The sequence below is a fragment of the Thalassophryne amazonica genome, chromosome 1 (assembly GCF_902500255.1).
Source record: "Thalassophryne amazonica chromosome 1, fThaAma1.1, whole genome shotgun sequence".
In the NCBI taxonomy this organism is placed as follows: Eukaryota; Metazoa; Chordata; class Actinopteri; order Batrachoidiformes; family Batrachoididae; genus Thalassophryne; species Thalassophryne amazonica.
Window position 1 is genome coordinate 5,810,488 of NC_047103.1, and position 18,916 is coordinate 5,829,403.

Genomic DNA, 18,916 nt, shown 5'->3' on the forward strand with positions numbered 1-18,916 from the left:
TTTAACAATACAATCTTTCAATATACAGCATCATAGTCAACATTATTTAACAGATTGCATTTCTTTAACTTGTCACATACCACTGACCCATTTCATAATTATGACCATTAATTAATAGATTACATCACTGACAGGTTACATTTAAACTTAAGACACTCCAAACATTATTAACAGTTTACTTTTTTTTGACTTTCTTGCAGATTACTGAGTGTGCGTACTCACACTCACCTGTGCTGTTTCTGTTCTCTGCCAGCAGTAGCAGGTCTGACAGCTGGAGACGGTGGCCACCTGGGGACCCAGGACTTGGCGGCTCTGGTGTTCTTCAGATCCGTTGGCGGTGAGGGCCGTGTGGGATCCGGCTCGGTTCTGGACGGACGTCTCCTATCCTCAAGCCTGCCCACATGTCACCCAACGTGTAATTGACTGTAGTTCCAAACTTCTTCTTGTCTGTATTCCGTTGTGCACAATTTACAACATTAAATTGTTACTGTTTGGCTTATCCATTGCCCGTTCATTTACGCCCCCTATTGTGGGTCCGTGTTCCTACACTTTCACAACAATAATGGATGCAAATATAAAACGTGGCTTATTAATAAATTATATTAGTGATCATTTACCTGTCTTCGTAGTTTTTAAGTGTAATTATAAGGACGACAGAGTGTTACATAAGGTGTAACATAATTAGAACAGAAAGACACTGAACATTTTCAAAAGGAATTATTAAAGCAAAATTGTAACATTATATATGAGGAAATGAAGTTAACACAGCATATGAAACATTTCTCAAGATATTAAAACATTATATGATAAAAAAAAAAAAACTGCCCTCATTGAATACAACATGAAATAAAACCAGTGGATGACTAAAGAACTAATTATATATACAGTGGCTTGCAAAAGTATTCAACCCCTTGGTATTTCACACAGTTTAATTTGTTTATGGCATTTCAAATACAAAACATAAACCAGGCTTCTCAATATAAAAAATTCTAAAATTATCTTCCTTAAACTCAACTGAAAGTAAATCTCTATAACTTGATGTAAATTAATTAAAATATAAAAGCCAAGATGATGGGTTGCATAAGTAATCAGCCCCCTTTGGTATAATACCTGCAAATAATCAGTTTATTACCAGTTTTCTTCAGACTATTCAGGGGATGGATACATGAACATTTTCAAGTCACTGAATATGTCTTGAACTTTATTTACATCAGTTTTGAAGAAATACAAACAGTATGACACTCTGTGGTAAATCTGTGTTGAGGAGACAGTTCTCAAAAACTGAGTGACTGTACAAGAAGGAGAAGAGTGAGGAAAGCCACCAAGACACCCCAGAAGTTTTAGGCTTCAGTGGCTGTGATTGGAGAAACTGTGCAAAGTGTATGTTTTGCATTTTATATCCCCAGTTATACAGCTTCACGATGAAGTGGAGCAGAGGAGGGTTTTATTAAAAAGAAGAACTGAAAGTTCACCTACAATTTGCCAGGAGGTACAGCTGAGATGCAAGACTAGATTTGTCATTTAGTGAAAGAAATTTTTATACTGAGAAGCCTGATTTACTTTTTGTATTTGGAACGCCATAAACAAATTAAAATGTCTGAAATACCAACGGGCTGAATACTTTTGCAAGCCACCGTGTGTGTGTGTGTGTATATATATATATATATATACAGGGGCGTAGGTTTGCATATGGACCATAGGGACAAGTCACAACCAATATTTTGGGATGGCAAAATAGTCCCTACCAATATTTAGAATTTTTTTTATATAACAAAATCATTCACTATTTTTTTGCGAACTCGAGACTATAATTTTAGTCGTCACGTTTTGTGTTTTCGACGTGCCAGAGTGACAGAGTTACCCATGTTGCAATTTCATTGGCTCACGTTCTTCTCACATGGACGTAAACAAAGCGCATCTCGTGGCAGGCAGTGCTTCATTTGTAAAGTGGGAGGTCCCGGAGCGCAGAGGATGGGTGGCTCCGGTGCAGTGTTGCCAGATGTACGATAATTATCGTATTTGTACGATAGTTTTGCCCTCTGTACGATCAATAAATGTACGATCAATAATGGGAAAAAATCCAATATGTACGATAATTTCAGTTGGCTGCCCAAACACGCATCTCTCTCTGACACCCAAGAATCATTTTGCAGGTGTTGCACTCAGGCGGCATCAAATGCTGGCTTTGGGCGACCGGGACAACGTCATTTGAAAGCCCGCCCCCTCTCCATACAAAGTTTTTTTTTTTTTTAAGCCAATTTTATTGACAATTCAAGAACAAATAATTGATAACACAAAAAGAGAAAGAATATATACAACATAAATGGCATTTCACAAATAAGAAACAATTTGAATATTGCCACAACAGGCAACAGAACTGAAAGATGACCAGTATACAAGTAAAGGACATATAGAAATAAATTAAATTTACAAAAAAATCTAAATAATAAAGTAAAATAAAAAGGCAAATAAAATAAATTTAAACTTCTGATAAGTTCAATTCGTTAAACAAACAATGCAGTTCCATGCTTGATTTTTGTTCATAAATTTCACAGATGAGAAGTAGAGGCAGAGTTCCTTGTGAAAAGTGGAGAAGGATGGTTTGTCTTCAGGAAACGGCACTTGTGAAATGAAGAATTTACCCAACACAATTATTACATTTAGAACACTCTCAAATTTCTTTTCTTTTCCTAAAATACCAAATATGATGTCATATTTTGAAAAATCAATTAAGTTTGGGATTCTAGGAAAAAGCCAGTAATTCACGTCATCCCACAAAGCTTTTGCGTATATACAATCATAAAATAAGTGATCAGTTGACTCAATTTCCCGTTCGCAAAAAGAACAACTGTTATCGTCAAAAGCAAATCGGTGTCTGAGAAAATCTTTTGAAGCATAAACATCTGAAAAAGTTTTGAAGTGTACTTCCTTAGCTTTTGGGGGAATTGGAATTTTATATAATTTGTTCTAATTTTTTTGATTTGATCATGAGAGAATAAATGCGAGATAGACTTTGGATTGGATTTATAGGGGAACAAAGCATTAGTAAAAAATTCCCTAATTTTGGAATTTGAAAGTGATCTAGCCATAACATTTTGTCCGTTTATCAGGAGTTTTGGTAGTTCTGGGGACCTGCAGATGGGGTTTTGAAAAAGATTGGTTGCTGTAGATAAAATATTTGGAGGGATAGCTCTAATAATTTTTGAAATTCTTTTTTCTCTGCTTCCAGGTTATATTTAGTTTTGAATTCATCAAATGATAATAGTATGCCTTTATCATTTAATAAATGCATCACCGACCAAATTCCTTTTTCATACCAATTCTTTAAAAAGATTGATTTGTTTCTAGATTTTATATAATGACAATTCCATAGTGGAGTATTGTGAGGGCTATAATTATGTTATAAATTAGTCTCCAGTACAATAAAACTTGCTGGTGAAAATGATGAAAGTTTTATGGGTAATTTCCGAATGTCAAAATCACTTCTAAGTAATAAGCTAACTCCTCCCATTTCAGAAAATATTTTATTTGGAATATGAAACCATAGGCTATTTGATTAATCAAGAAAGACCTGAGCCAATTTATTTTTAAAGTACCGTTAAGGCTATCGAAATCTATAGCTTGTAACCCTCCTTCTTCAAACTGTTTGACTAAATTCCCTTTTCTTATATAATGGAGTTTTTCGTCTCCAAATAAAGTCAAAGTTCATTTGATTAATAGATTTAATTGCTGACTTAGGAAATCCTAGTGTATATGCCGGGTAGACCAGTCTGGAGATACTTTCCATTTTTGTGATAAATATTCTTCCCAGAATGGATAAGTCTCAAATGACTTTTGCATTTTTTTAGTTTCTCCCAAATATTAAGATTTCAAGTTCAGTCTTATTTTTAGTTATATACATACCTAAATATTTGACTTTGGATTTTATAGGGATGTTAGATGCATTAGATAAAGTACAGTCTTTTAGAGATAGTATTTCACACTTGTTTAAATTCAATTTTAATCCTGAGGCTTCTGAAAAAAGATCAATAATTTGGAGGAGTTGAGGTATATCGTTTAGATTATTTAAAAAAATGGTTGCGTCATCAGCTAACTGGCTAATGGAAAGCTTTTACCTAGTACAGCAATTTTACCGAAATTAGCATATTTTATTTGTATAGCAAGCATTTCTGCTGCTACAATGAACAACAGAGGCGAGATTGGGCATCCTTGTTTTATACCTTTGTTAATCTTAAATCGTTGTGAGGTGCCATGAGGAAGACATACTGAGCTATTTGTATCTTTATAGAGTAATTTGATTACATTAATAAAGTTATTTCCAAATCCAAAGAGATCTAAAGCCAGAAACATAAATTCATGCTCTATCATATCAAAGGCCTTATAGAAGTCTAGGAAAAGTACAAAACCTTCATTTTCAATTAGATAATTATAGTCAATCAAGTCCAAATGAGGCGGGTATTATTGTGAATAGAGCGACCTTTTAAAAACCAGATTGTCAGAAATAATTTGGGATATGCCTGATTTTAACCTGTTTGCAAAAATGTGGGTTAAGAGCTTATAGTCATTATTTAATAAAGTTATAGGTCTTAAATTATCCAGAAGAGTTGGGTGTTTCCCGGGTTTAGGTATGAGTGTGATCACCCCTTGTTTCATAGTATGTGTTTAAAGAATCCTTTCTAAAATTTCTACAAGCATTCCAAAAACAAGGGCTTTGATATGATCCCAGAAGTATTTGTAAAGTTAGTGGTTAATCCTGTCACAACCTGGGGCTTTGTCCTTGGATAAAGCACCTAATGCTTATCCAACTCTTCGGGAGTAATTTTAGCTTCGCATATTTGTTTAAAATTTTCATTAATTTTAGGAATAAAGTGTTGAATAGATGGTAGAATGTCTCAGCCTTAGGTTTTGAGTATGAGGAGGAATATAGGTTGCTGTAAAAGGTAAAGATCTCTTTGGATATTATTTGAGGATCTGTGCATAACTGATTGTTAATTTGTAAACTATTAATTGCATTTCTTCTTGTCTTATTGTTTCCAGCCTACAGAAATATGTTGTACTTTTCTCCCCCTCCTCTATCCACTTGGCTCGGGATCTTAAATATGCACCTTTCGCTTTTTTAGTATATATCTCGTCTAAATTAGATTGTAAAATGCTTCTCCGTTGTTTGTCCTCATTATTAAAAATAGTTTTGGAACAAATATGATTAAGCTCTTGAATAATTTCTATTCTTTTTGTTTCATTTGGCATGCTATCAGCTTACTATGTTTAATTGAGATTTGGCGTACTTTAAATTTAAAATACTCCCATTTTTCTGCAAAAGAATTTAAGTTTTTATCCGATGTAATAAGACCAATTTGTTCAATAATTTCGTTATTAAAATTTTCACTGGTGAGCAACGATGAGTTAAATTTCCAATAACCTCTGTTGTGATGTTTTTTCATTTGAGATGTGATATTAAGTAGTAGCAAACAGTGATCGGTTAAAGGAGCGGCTGAAATTCAGCATTTACAGTTTTTTTTGGCAAAAAATTGTTTGAAATTAGCCAAAAATCAATACGGATTTAGCTGTTCCATCAGGTTTGAACCATGAGAAGGACCTGAACAAGTGGGATTAACCAGCCTCCATGGGTCTATTAGGTTAAGATCTAAACAAAGGTTTTGTAAAATTGAGTTTATATGATAAGACTGGAATTTGGAAGGAGACCTATCTAGCCAGTTGTCATACACCATATTAAAGTCTCCACCCAGTATGATATTATTTGTAGAGTATTGGAGTGATAGATTTTTAAGATGATTGGTAATTTCCACTAGTAGTTTGTTTTGAGTAATATTGTTATAGCCATAAATATTGCAGAGGATCAGAAAGTCATTTTCCATTTTAAGTACACAAATTAGCCAGTGGCCCCGGTCATCTTTCCTATGAGTTTGTTTTATTATGAAGGTTCTTAAATAAAAAGCTACACCAGCTGATTTGTTGGTACCATGACAAAGAATTACTTTTTCTCCCCACTGATTAGACCAAAAACTTTCATCTGCTTCAACAGAGTGTGTTTCTTGCAAGAAAATACAGTCAGTTTTGACATTTTTACAAAACTGAAATATTGATTTTCTTTTGACATGGTCTCTTAAGCCCCTAGTATTTAAAGACACACAATTGAAATTAAAAGGAAAAGTGGACATAAATGAAATTATAGAACAAAGTAAGTAAAAAGCGAAATTCTCACGTAAAAGTAGAAGTGTATTGAAACACTGAATCCCTTTAACAAAACTAGGAAAAAAAAACAGTAGACCTCCAAAAACTTAGTCAAGTAGTAACATCTCAAACAGGTTTGTAAACAATAGTTAGGGTTAGTTTTAGTTAATAGTTTTAAATCTGCGTATTTGAACTTAAGGCAAATAGCCTTTGAAAATTAATTAAGTGCAACTTTAACAGGAAAATTATCTATGTATTTTATTAAGATACCTTATTACATTTTATTTGTTAATTTTTTTTTTTTCCCCTTTCCAGTAGTGCATTGATGTTTGGATAGCTTTATAATTAACCAGGATACCCGAACTCCATTGATATACCCGACGTGCCATTGGTAGTAGACGTTCTTCCCCTCTGCTCTGGCTTGCTCCATTTTTGGCCAGGCTGCTGCTCTTGCTTCCCGGTCTAGTTTGCAGAAGTCTTGCTTGAAGTATATGCCCAACTCCTTGCACGCCCTGGAGTTCTTGGTCAGCTTCCAGAAGGCGTCACGGTGATGTCTCATGGTGAATTGGATTATTATTTGACGGTGTTCTCCCCTCATCTCTTCTCCCCAGGCGATATGCGGTGTCCACAGCGCTGTCCAGTGATGATGCCCATTGTGGTGCGATCTTGCCCAAGATGTCGATTACTTCTTTGCGTGTCTCTTCTCCCTCCTTTTCTTTTAGGCCCTGGATTTTCAAGTTCCAGCGACGCTTGTAGCGCTCTAGCTCCAGTATTCTTTCTTTCAAGCTCCACATTTTCTTTGGCAATAGCAGGCATTTCTTTTTCCAGGTCAGCTAGTTTAGTTTTATAGTCTTTTATATCAGCTGCATTCATTTCAACTAGCTTGGAAATGTTAGACACCATTATCATGTTGTCACGTAGCTGTATTCCAAATCCGTCAATTTTCCTTGTCAATGGCTTCTACAATAGAGTTGTTAGTATCTTCATTTTGAGCTACAACTACCTTGTTAGGCAGCGTGGGAGCTTTGGTGGGTGTCGGTGGAGTCTTACTTTTAGTTGACGGCAGTGAAACGTCCATTGCGTACACGTGGTCAGACGCTGAGGAACTTTTGGATGCCGCTATCTTAGCTGCGGCTTCGGCTTTTTCCCGCGACATCTTCTTCTTCTCCAAAAGCACTTTAACTGGTTGAGAAGAAAAACAAAACAAAAACAAACTTGAAACTCAGAAGTGATGAATAAGATCAGAAACCTGTTTGTTGGTCAAAAAAGGTGTCTAAATTGGAAAAACTGGGATTAGTGCACGACAGCTTAAATGAAGTTGCCTGCCCGGGCCGCCATCTTGCCGGAACCCCCTCTCATGCAACGTAATGAGTTCCAGGAAGATTCCCCAACCACATCTTTTTTTTTCTTTTCGAAACTTTATTTCAACAAATGCAATAACAAACGAACAAAACACAAGAGCAAAGAGATATACAAGAAGAATAAAAAAAGTTAAAGTTCCTTATGGAGGTGTCAACATTTTTTTCTGTGTTCAACAAAATCTGCACAAGTGGCATCAGATGACGACAGCGACCTCAAGGTTGAATTCGACTCTTTCTAGTCTGGTAATTAACACGTTTGTGTTCCTTCACAGAAAAAAAAAATCTTTCTGGTCTGGTAGTGCATTTGCTTGTGCATTTGCGTTCTTTTTGTGCCATAGTTTCCCCATTACTATAATTACTGTTTAAAAATGTGACATAAAATTCTTTGTAAATTAAAAAAAAAAACGCTAAAATAGCTACGTTGTATGCGTTTTGTTTTGTGTACGATCATTTCTCCCAAAATACGATAATTTTGAGGTTTTGGTACGATAGTTTCATATTTCATATCTGGCAACACTGCTCCGGTGCAGAAAACAAGAAGGGCGGGGCTTGCGAACAATGCTGTGCGCCACACTTACATAAACTGCACACCCACACAAACACGCACGCACACCTTCACAAATGACACTAACATCTGCCTTTGCCTCAAAAATTACTACATTTATGTTTGCTGTCTGTACTTTTCTGTCACTTTTGCGCTCTTGTTCATACTTTTCCCTCGTTTCAAAAGTCACCGAACGCACTTTACCGTATATATCGCAACATATAGCACACTGTTGGAAAGCACGGGTTCTTGGCTTGCTGTCAGTGTTGAAATTTTTCAGCGTGAGGGCTTACATGAGAATTTACGGTAATGAGAATCAGCGGCGCACTAGTGTGAAACTTCCGTGTTTTTCCTCTGCGTTATGACATCACAGGCTTACGTTTACCGTAATACACCATATATATCATTGTAAAGCCCTTTTTTTTGTTGGCAAATTAGGTTGCCAGATACCTATAACTGCATTATTGATGAAGAGAATAAATTATACATCTTGGTTGCAAAAACTTTTTTTTTGTTAGCTCCACAAGTATTTTTGTTGTTGTCTTGTTTCTCTCAGGTGTAGGCCTATAGAATAGATTCGTGATTTTGGGTGCAATTTTGTTATTTAAGCTATTTGTTTGTCTGCCTACACACTTAATAATGTAAATAAAGTGTTAAATTATTCAGCATTATGTTCGTCATATGTTATGTATTATGCTGTACTTGTGCGTCTAATGGTATGAGTGGGTTAGGGGGTGGTGGTGGTGGGCAGGGGGGCGGGGGGGGGGTATTGTCCCTACCAAAGCTGAGACCAAACCTACGCCTTTGTGTGTATATATATATATATATATAAATTCATAAAATAGAACAATTGAAGCAGAATATAAATATAAAAAGTATACAAATAAGATAACCAATATAATGAGAACTTGTAAAATAAATATTTTATTAAGAAATGAGAATTCAATAAAAAAAATAACACAAAAGGTATGTGGAGTGTTTTAAATCGTATAATTAGAAATGGAAAGATAAAATGACTGTCCTCAGTATTTTATAGAAAATGGAAACAATATAACGAATGAATTCAATGAATTCTTTGTAAATGTTTCACCAAAACTGGCAGAAGCAATAAATGTTGAAGGAACATGATAGATGCAGCAGATTATGTTGAGAGAAATGACTGACGGGGAATCACAAGACCTCCCTGACACTAGAGAAAATCAGAGAACAACAGAAAGACCAACAGGGCATGGAAACAAGATCAGGAGGTGACTGATCAGCCCTGTCCAAGTCCACAGCAGAGTTGGACTGAAAGCCATTCAACTGCTGTGTGGCAAACATAATGTGGTCAGAGGGCAGGACAGGGTTACTGAGAGCTCTGGCATAGGCCATGGCGGATTCTGGAGGATGACGTGGTGGTCTATCAAGGTGCCTGGGACATCCATTACGTCTACAGGTGAGTCACAGTATCGTCTTGATGTCTACTTTGGTCCACAGAGGAGTCGGGGGACAACTGAAAACAGTGATTGGGACTGAAGGAGGACCAGGCCAGGACACATTACCTGACCCAGCCATTGCAGAGATGGTGGAGATAGATGGCACACACAACTTGGGAAGCCAATGGGACAAAAAAACATTTAACAAAACCAGATATAATAAACTAACAGGGCAAATGAGGGAGGAAAAACAGATGAATGACATGAGGGAAAAAAAACAACAAAAACAGAACATAGAGTGCAAGAAAACCAATATAATGACCTACTTCAAAGATAACAAGTTACGAAATGACTCAATACTCAAACAGTGATAAAAATCAAAACTGAGACAAAACATGAGGAACAGACCTGCCTGATTATAGAATATACAACAGGCGGAAAATAACAAACTAAACATTGCGATGGCCAAAACAAACGACAGCATGGGGAGCAGAATTGTCCAACAAAGAGCGCAAAAGGTGAGAAACACCACAGAACAGACTTGGGGCTGTCAAAACTGGATAAAATGACCAAAGAACAGAAAGAGGGGCAAACTGAGTAATGGTGGAGGAAAAATTGCTTAACCAAGAACCAAAAAAAACAAACAAACAAAGAAACCACTAATGTGAAGCATTACAGTAACTGTAGCAGATAAGAAAAACAAAAGAACTACATGGTGCATAAACCACTTAATAAACAGACGCAAAAAGTGAAAAAAAACCCCCCAATAACATAAAGTCAGCGGGCACTCAAAAACAGTTGACAGACTAAAGGACCTGAAAGACAAATCACTAAACCAACGAGGTGGGGTACCAAACCATTTTAACCAAAGATCACTTGCATTACCGTGAGGGGCCAAGAAAATGGACCATTCTTGTAACAATCAATCAATCAATCTTTACTCATGAAAAAAATAAAATGTTTCCATGAACAAGGAACAAAAGAGATAAATCTTGCAACATTTGTCCCTTATACATAAATTCATAATCATATTCTCCCACCTTTTCATCCCCAACACCATCATCTCATCAGTCACCAAACATCAATAAACATCATCATCATTACCACTCTTCCCTTTGCAAAGCTAACAGAAAGGATTTGCTGCATCCCGTGTCCGTTCTTTCTCTAGTGTCTAAAAGGTGTTTGACCCTGACGCATGTCTTACATTTCAACTATTCCATTCACTTTACTTTCAATTTACTGTGTTCCCTCATAATTTTCTGCTTATACATGGTTTTGAACCTATAAACATTTGTACAACACTTGATTTCATCATTCAGAGCATTCCAAAGCTTCACTCCGTAACAGAAGGACACTTCTGTATCGTAGTTGTCCGTGTAAAGTTGGTTCGAAAATTATATTTTCTTCTGTGGCAGGCGGCCTGTGGTAACAAGACTAAATACATTTTGGACAGCACCTGTAAAATACCACGCTTCGCTTTCCACATGATAAGAGCATTTTTTGAGTCAACAAAATCCTTAAGTTTTTAGTTGATTGGTTGACAAAGCAGGTTATTAGTAGGCTCTCTATACCCTTCTTTGTTGACAATTCTAATGGTTCTCGTAGCAAATACAAGGGCTTAATGGTACTGTTATAAGTATTTCCCAGACTTCAGTGCAATACTGAAGTCTGGAGAATCATTGAGCGATACAGCAAACGCAACAAGTTACATTCAAATAGATCTTTAACTTTGAATAAAATTCCTATGCTTTTACTAACTTTATTTTTAATGTAATCTATATGGGATTTCCAATTTAATTTCTCATCCAACAAAACCCCAAGAAACTTAACTTCATTAAGGGCCCCTTCACACATAGCACAACTAGGCCGAATGGCGCATGAAGGAGGAATCGTATGCCATTTTGAAAAAACTCAGAGCCGCCTCTAATGCCTCGTACACCTGTCACACAACCATTCGCAGGGCCTGGATCCAGAGTGAAAATCTGACAGATGCATTTTGCCCAGTGATAAATAAAAATCGTACACATCTTGTTATTCAATAATCTTCATTCTTTTATTCGTATTTTATTTTATTTGTGTATCACATGGCTGTGGAACTTCCCTATAATTTAAAAATAATCAAGTTTTAGAATTTGTAGTTTGCAGAATTATTTATTTGCTTCAGAAGAAAAGTAGATCTCCAAATTTACAGTGTAGTTTTAGAATTTTATAGAATTTATTTTAATATTTATTCGCTCCAGAAGAAAAAAATAGATCTACAAATTACATTGTAGTTTTTTGAATTTTATAGAATTTATTTCTAATAGTATTTATTTGCTCCAGAAGAAAATATAACTACCAATTTATAGTGTATTTAAAATATGAAGACATTTCTCTGTGTCAACAATTTAATTTCTTTGATTATCGGAAAGTGTCCTATGCCACGTGACCGAATGGGCGCCTTTGCTCAGATACATGTATTTAGTAAATAAATAAATGTTTTCCAATCTGAAAGTTTGTGTGGGCATAAATACCCTTAAACCAGGCATACCTCCATCCTGATTTATGGATAAATTAAATACTTTTACAATCAATGCATGTGCATGTCCAATATCGTCGGCATCAACAATCAACAGAGATCTGAGCAAGTGGGGTTTTTTTTTTTCCAAGTTTTGGGCCATTGATCAACCAATGATTTTAGTCGGAAAACCACTGAAAATGTAATTTCAGTCATAGAATGCCTTTCAAACCACACTACTGTCTGAAAACATTATAAACTGAAAGCTGAAATCATCAATCTGGGATTTAACCTTGGCGCTTCGACTGGTTCGGGGCCAGATTCTTTCCTCACCATCTCCTGAAGAACCTCCGTGTTCCTCCTGGTTGGAACCAGGTTGCCACGGGTGCCCAGCTGTACCATACCATCGCTCTCAGCCGGTAACCTTTATCTTCTGTTTTCTTTGGCATTCCGTTGCCACTACTGAAGCTCTGAGTTTTTTTTCCGCTGTGAACCTCCAAGCTCATCATTTTTCCAGACTGGAGTCTCCGCACTCCATACGTCCTGTCGAACTCCTCTGCTGTGGGCTTCCATGTCCAGGTAGAATATAATTCCTAGTATTCTTCACAGCGCTTCCAGGGGCAGAATGGAACTCCTTGTGTTTTCTCCCACTGCTGCTTCCAGGCGTAGTATATGACTCGTCGTGTTTTTCCTCCCGTGGTATTCCAGGCTTAGAGAGCACTCGAGTGGAGCTTCTAGGTCTCTGGACTAAATTAATGGTGTTTTCTCAGTTTAGCATTCAGACTTAATGTAGTCCTTTATTTCCTGCGTGAGTTTTTTTGTCTAAACTTAAACTGTCTGTGTATTTCTTTGAGCATTTTGGTAGTAATGTTTAAGTTTCAATCAGTATTCTTTTACTGTGTGAGTTTTAGCTCGACATCTAACTTCTGTGTTTAATGTGATCATTCAGGTTAATTCCAAGGTCACGTTCCATCTGCAGTAAGTGTTTTAAACTTTTGATGCTTCTGCCTGAATTCCTCCTGTGTTCTTTCACCCGCTGCGTCTCCACATTAATCAGCCTAAGTGATCAGCAGATTTTCTATAATCCCAGTTAACCCCATCAGTGCCGGTTCTGGAACAGTGAGCAATGAGAAGTAGGTTTTCTACTGACTGAACTGTTTAACCATTTGGTGTCTTCTGTGAGCAGATCCACTGAGCGATTACCTCAACAGCTAAGGTCCTGAGACAAATGTAATTGGTTATCTGAGTGCAGCACAGAAAACCTAAACACACAGAGACTTGATGCTGAACTGAACTTTGGTTTTGAACTATATTCTCATCATTTGAACTTTGACTTTGGATTTGAACTCTGTCATCTTTTGGAACTCTGTCCCTGAGCTGCAGCTGAAGGAACTATTTGAGTTAATGTTGAGTTTCATGTCTCATGGTGCACTTGCACATATTCATGAGCCCTCATCTCCCTTGCAGTTCATCCAGCCCCATAGCTCCACAGGCTCACTTCACCTGGTCCCTGTCCAGTCAGTCCTTGGTTGGTCCTGTTGTCCTCCTGGTCCCTGGTTCGGTCCCGGTCTCCAGTTGGTCCCAGTCAGTTCCTGGTTCCGGTCAGTCCCAGTCCTGTCCGTCCTTGGTTGGTCCTGTTGTCTTGTTGGTCCCAGTCCAGTCAGTTCCTGGTTCCAGTCCAGTTGCCCTGTCTGGCCTGTCTACTGTGCAGTCTCCCCTGTTTGGTAAATAAACTTTTGGTTGTTCCTCCAGTCCTTTGTCTTACTGCTCCTGCAACTTGGGTCCAACACACAACCCGGTCCCCCACCTTAACAGAAGAATCTGGCCATAACCCTGACCCAGCAGGAGCAGTATTAGTTTTAGTTCCTCGTCTAGCTTGTCCCCTTGGTTATGTTTTTTTTTAGTCCCTAGGGTGTTCCTCCTAATCCATAGACATTTGTCAGTTCCTAGTCTAGTTCCTTAGTCTCCTTGTCTTGTCAGCTCAGTTTTGTTTTTTTAGGTCAGTTTCTTGTTCCTGGTTTATGTCCCTAGGTTTTTCAAGTCTTCTGGTCGGTTTGTTTTCTAGTCAAGTTCCATGTCCTAGTTTCCTTCAGAGTTCCTTAGTCTGGTCTGTCCTGTGCCCAGCCCGTCCTAGTCTCTCTCGTCTGTTCCTTGTCCTGTTTAGGTATTTTTTTTTTTCATTCCTGGGTCTCTGTCCCCCCCCCCTTTTTTCTGGGCAGTTAATTACTCCATTCCCTTAGGTGACCGCGGAGCTCATTGTCCTGGGTCGTGGGGTGCTTCCCGGAGTTTGATTGTAAAGTCCCCCGGGAAGCTGTTTGAGTGCCCCCACAGGTGACCTTGGCCTCGTGTACCACAGTCATGGGGGAGCTCCCCCGGGTTTGATTGGAAATGTCCTCTGGGTAGCGGGGTTACTGTTTGCTGATCTTGTTTTGGGCTCCCTTGCCGCTTTTTTCCTGGTCCCTGTTTTGTAATTTGGTTCCTTGTCTTCAGATTTAGTTCCTGGTTTTTTCTTTTCTGGGCGGTTTCCCCTTATCCCACAGGTGACCATGGGACTCGTCGGCCTGGGTCGTGGGGGTGCTCCTGGGGTTTGATTGTAAATGTCCTTGGGAAGCATCGCCCCCACTGGTGACCTTGGCCTTGTTTTCCACGGTCGTGGGAGTGCTGCCACGAGAGTGATTGTGAATGTCCTCTGGGGTGGCTGCCCTGGGACCTGAGTTTATTTCTTTTTCATCCCTCTGCTGCTCGAGGGTTTGATTGTAAATGTCCTCTGGGGTAGCGGGGGGGGGGGGGGGGGGGGGGGGGGGGGTTTGGTTTCTTAAGTCCAGTCTGTTTTTCCTGGTCCCCTAATTTGTGTTCTCGTTGGTTCCCACACCAGTCCTAGTACTATGTCCCTAGACTCCCAGACCAGCACTGTGTTTGTGTTTCTTGGTTCCCAGACCAGTCCTTAGTGTTTCCTGGTTCCCTGATCAGGCCTTTGTGTTTCCAGACTAGTCCTGAGTGATTCCCTGGTTCTCAGACCAACCCTCTCTTTAGTTCTCCTGGTTCCCAGACCAGCCCTGGTTAGTTCCCTATGTGTGTAAGCCAAATTATTTCCTGTTTGGTTCCCAGTTCTGGTCCTTCTCCCTGGTTTTCCGCTCCACCTTCCCTGAGTGGTGTTTATTCCCTGCCAGCTGACTTCTGCAGACCACTCCCATTTTGTTTGTTGGTTCCGCCTCAAGCCCCTAGGGTCGCACGGCACCTGTCTCCGTCGTGGGCCCTGGGGGGTTGTGGGGCTCCTGTTTAGTTTTTTCAGCTCCGCCTTGGACCCTGTTAGAGTTTTTCAGAGTTAGACCTGAAAAGTTTACACACAGAAATGATCACCCAGGAGAGATTGAATTTCTTTATCCTGTACAGGAGAGGACAAACGAGAAGCTCCTTCAGAAAGAACTGTCGGTCCGTCCTAAAGGTCCCGCCCATTGCCTCTCCTATTTATTGAATATCGTTGCATACAGCATATAGGAATGACGATATCACAAACAATGGAAAGACACAAAGTCTGGTCTAACTTTGATATGAGCCTGTCTCCTAAGCTTTCAATAACAATGTCAGGGTGCACTGCTCCTGTCCAAGGCTGAACCATTAAAAGTACACATCTGCAATTAGTTAATCGTGACCCCAGCCAACCAGTCTGACATTCTAGATAGACGATCTGCACATTGAATGGTCAGAGATCATCTGCTCACTGTTTGACAGTCTTAATGCACTTGAATCTTTTGACACTAAGTAATTACTTAAAGAATAATGGTACAACTTTCACACATACATATACATATATATAAAAATAGAGAACAGAAATCAAAGACATGATTACAGAGAGTACATCAAAGTGAAGACATTAATATTTGATCATACATATATTGACAATATAGAGAAAAACCCTGTCATTCTTCCCCCGTTTATCCAAACTAATATCTACACGTCTAACATTATCATTGTAGAAATATCAAAACTTACAGTGTACCTAACCACCCGTTTTCCCTGTCAGACGGGGTGACATAATTCAGTCTCCGATAGCAATAACGCAACATAGTAATGGTCCAGCAATAAGCCATCAATTGTGGTGGAAATCATCCGTGAGCCACTGATCAAGCAAGAGGAATCATACAACAAATCATAACACATAGTAAGTCAGTTCAGTGATTTCATCAGATACATACCCGTAGAACACCATTTCTTTGTATAAATATTTGGACATCATTGGAGTTTCTCAGGTAGCTTATTCCAATTGTTTAGGCCACAAACAGAGACATAGAAGCATTTCCCGTCGTCCTTGCGCCCACAGATTTAAAATGATACAAATCCCTTAAATTATATATTCCTTCTCTTGCATAAAATATCCTTGAATTCTGAAATATACTTGCTTATGTTTTACTTTATACATCAAGTGAACAGTCTTAAATTAAATCATGTCATGGAGTTTTAAAATCTTTGATTTAATAACAGTGGATTGGTATGATCCCGATAACCTGCATTATGAATTAGTCTTAATCCTCTTTCTTTTTTTCCTCTCACTCTAAGGTTGAATAATAGTTGTGCTGCAGTGTTGTAGTTATTGCCCTATACTTCAGCACCATGGGTCAGTAAGACTCAATCAGTGTGCAACACAGAGTATGTAGTGCTTTCTCTTGACTATGTTGGATATGTGCTGTCTAGTTGATCCTGAATCGATGACCCTCCCTAATGACTTGTTCTCTCTGACAGGTTCTACATTTACTCCCTGTATATTTAACTGTATTTGTTCATCCTTTTTATAGTTTCCCAAACATTATTTTAGTTTTTTTGATCAACTTAGTGACAGTTTGTTCATATCGAACTGAACCAACTCTTCAACTTTATCATCTTTGATCCCAGATAATCTAATAATTGTTACGAATTATCTCCTGAACTAAATGAGTTTGTATCATCTGCAAATTCGCTCTAAACAGATCCGAGACTTACATAAATCATTGATATACAATATGCATAACTTATAACTTTGGTTTCAACACAGAACCCTGAGGAACTCCACAAACTGTGTTTATTAATTGCTTCTATTGCATCTTAACCTATATTGACTATCATTAAGCAGTTGCGTTGTCCAATAATCTGTTATTGCAAAGTTTTTCTGCTGTTTTTGAGAAGACACATGCATATAGTTAGTAAAGATGCTTGTCACCAAATTTGAATAAATGTATCCCTTCCTTCTGATCTGAATTGTAATGTGGTTCATATATATTTTCATACCACCACACAGTAAACGCCACAATTGCAGCAATAATTGTCAAAATCATCATCAGGGTGCGCAGTTTGCAGCCTGCTCGGGGCAGCAAAGCTCTCCATAGCTAAAACAGTATTTTGAACAACCAGTTGCTATGTCCCTCTCTCTCTCTCTTTTTTTTTTCCCCATCCCCAGGGGCAGGGAGAGACACCAGTTCTGGTTTTGAAGATGTCTTCTTTCTTGGTGACAGTTCAAAAGGTTCAATTTGTCTGGGCTTTGGGGCTGAAGGTGACAGTTCACAGTCTCAGTTCTGTTCAACGAGGGACTCTGGAACTCTTTTTATGTTAGTTCCCTTCAGCTGTAGTGCATAAATCTGTACTATCATCAGTATTTGCAACGCATGTTACAAGTGGAATTAAAATAATGTGTCATGTAGTCTGTCCTGTGCCCTGTTCTTGACGTTTTCCTTAAACACAGGTGCACAGGAATAGAACAGGATTGTCTCCTGTTCTTAAAGATGCAGTTTCGTCTGTTTCTTTTCTCCTGGTCTGGTCACGTCAGTGCTCTTATTTCAGCCTGTAGTACGTCTGCTTCTAATCCTGGATTACGTGGACAGGATTCTCCTCGGTTGTAGCTGGTTTCTCATCTGCTTCAGGACCAAGGCGCCCTGCTTCAATCTCTGGTCTTTGTCTTTGTTCACTTCCTGGCACTCTCTGTCTCTGTTGTGATGCGCTTCCAGGCCGTTACTGGGCTATAGGCCATCAGCCGACACTGTTACATGTCACTCCCCTTGTCTTGCTCGGGATCTTTCAGGTATCTTTGTCTTTTACCGTGAAATAGATGCACCCAAGATGACCTTTCTGCAATTTCACAGCAGTGGGGGTGGTCAGCAGCATTTGGAATGGACCTTCCCACCTTGGAGATGACCAGTTCTTCCTCTTAATAGTCTTTATCAGCACCCAGTCGCCGATCTGGATCTGACCCTCAGGGTCCTGCACAGAAATAGGAGAGTCTGGTATCATGTTAGAATGTATAACATTCTTATGGGACAATACTCGTCTCATGTAATCAACTAATTCCTCATCCTCACTATCAGGCCCAGCTATCTCTGTAAATCTGGTATTCTATAGGGCCTGCATACAAAATTTTGAATGGCTTAAGGCCAGTCACTAGTTTGCTAGCAGCTAGTCATGAGCTGGGTGTACAATTTCACCAATAAAAAAACAAACCCAGGATTTTTATTTTTTCTTCCACAATGCATTTCCCTGAGCTCACTTTTAATTGTCCCATTTGTTCTTTCCACTAAACCTGCACTTTGAGGATGATTACCACAATGTGTTTTTGCATTTATTTCCAAATGTTCTGTCAAACTGTTGGATGATTTCATTTACAAAATGTGTACCATTATCACTGTACATTGTTTCGGGTAGCCCATGTCTTGGAATTATGTCTCTACAAAGTATCTTCGCCACTATTAGAGCATCTGCATGTCTAACAGGGAACACCTCTACCCATTTGTTATATGCTTCAATCATACTAGGCAATATTTTTCCCTTCACATTGATTCATTCAATAAAATCCATTTGAAAACGGGTATTGAGGTGTTGGAAATTTCCCTCGTTTTGGTCTCTCATTACCCTGTGAATTGTGCTTCGACAGATTAAACCTGCT